This window comes from Octopus bimaculoides, chromosome 1 (assembly GCF_001194135.2).
Source record: "Octopus bimaculoides isolate UCB-OBI-ISO-001 chromosome 1, ASM119413v2, whole genome shotgun sequence".
NCBI classification, from domain to species: Eukaryota; Metazoa; Mollusca; class Cephalopoda; order Octopoda; family Octopodidae; genus Octopus; species Octopus bimaculoides.
In genome coordinates, this window is record NC_068981.1 from 78,456,429 (window position 1) to 78,458,470 (window position 2,042).

The window sequence follows — 2,042 nt, forward strand, 5'->3', positions numbered from 1 at the left end:
ATATATATATATATATCATCATCATCATCATCATCATCATCGTTTAACGTCCGCTTTCCATGCTAGCATGGGTTGGACGATTTGACTGAGGACTGGTGAAACCAGATGGCTACACCAGACTCCAATCTGATTTGGCAGAGTTTCTACAGTTGGATGCCCTTCCTAACGCCAACCACTCAGAGAGTGTAGTGGGTGCTTTTACGTGTCACCCGCACGAAGGCAAGTCAGGCGGTACTGGCAACGGCCACGCTCAAAATGGTGTATTTTACGTGCCACTCGCGCAAGAGTTTGAGTTTCATGTGTTTGCATTAGTTGCCCATGTGTACTCAACAAGGGGCTATTGCAGTATTATGTATAATACAGAATGCAAAACAAATTAAGATAGAGAAGCATTTACTGATAACTCTGTCGTTCTATGTAGAATTCCAGAAAAACAAGAAGAAATTTTTGACAATGAAAGCATTATTGATAGCAAAATAGAAATCCCAAAAATCGATACACAGGTATGGCATATTTGAAATATTCTATGGAAGGTGCCTAGAGTTATCTTTTAAACATTTTAAAACCTGGCAATAAAGGATTTTTATCAGGGAAATATCATCATTGCCAGGTTTTAAGGGATCATAGGAATGATGCCTACTTCTAGAATGCTAAAACAATGGGAAATGAGCATCACAGATAAATAAATGGATGAATTTGGTATTAGAAGGGAGTAAAATAGAATTTATGTCAGAATTATAACTCCTAATGCTATAGAGGTAGGAGAGGTTAGCTAAGCTTTAATTCATGACTTAGCTATATTCATACATAACATCAGTTTGAATACAACACATGCACACATATACCATAAAAACCAATTTAATTTGCGTAGCTCTGTAATTTATGCAGGTGATTTTCTGGATAAAAATTGTTAAAAAAATGCTTCTACTCATGTAAAATTCACACCCAAAAGTTTTCAGAACTGCCAATATGGCCAGGGGGAAAAGGTTTCCAATTTAGTTGTACTTAGCATAATTTCACTTACTTATGGTTAGACTTTATTAAATTTTCATTAAATAAAAATAATTTCTGTTTAACAGGTATCACATTGAAGGATATTAAATTACGAAGTGTTTGTGTTGTTTATAACAAACTTTATTGTACATTTCTTGCCCACAAGAGATTATGACCGATCTTGAACATACTTCTGTATGTCTTCTCAAATCATGATCACAGGAAAAGTTGCTGATAATTCTTGCCAACAAAAACAAAGCTTAGAAAATTACTATTTGTAAATCTCACAACGTGAGATGTTCAGCAACAGTACTTTGTAGTAAAGATTGTTTGCCAACATAACATGGCAGTCCTGATTTAGGACCAATGTTGCTGTAATTTAGCCCCAGGAGACATCATCTCCAGCTGGCTATACGACACGATCTGTGTCCTTATATTTTCGAACAAGGGAATCTAGCACCCCCACTCAGCTCAAAACATTCCCTTGTTCGAAAAAAGTGCTGATGAAGAGAAATAACCCAGAAATTGTGATGCACAGATATTGTTTTGAGCAATATCTGTGTATCGAGATTTCTGGGTTGATTCTCTTCATCAGCACTTTTTTCGAACAAGGGAATATTTTGAGCTGAGTGGGGGTGCTAGATTCCCTTGTTCGAAAATATAAGGACACAGATCGTGTCATGTATTCATATGTTTTATATGTTTGTGTGTATTTTATGTAACATATGATTATGATATTTATATTAATTTCCGTAATTTCATGATAATATATTATGTTCAGCATACAGTGTATATACTTCCAATATCATCGAAAGAAATCAAAATCAAACTAAATTCGACGATTAGCACCCATGCCAACATCGTCTCCTTCATTGGACACTAAACTCGGCTTGCGAAGACCTGTTGGGGCAAGCGAAAGCGAAAAAGTGAAATCGTGATGGCACCTGTGCCCAGAGTCGCCTTCCTGGCACGTGTAAAGACATTCGAGCGAGATCATTACCAGTGCCGCTGGACTGGCTCCTGTGCAGGTGGTACGTAAAATACACCAT

General features: G+C 36.9%; 1 protein-coding gene across 5 annotated transcripts in view; it reads left to right on the top strand.

Annotated features, from left to right (window-relative positions):
* LOC106871456 (protein sidekick-1) overlaps window positions 1-2,042 on the top strand; it is a 648,066-nt gene that overhangs the window by 482,166 nt on the left and 163,858 nt on the right. The window lies entirely within an intron of this gene.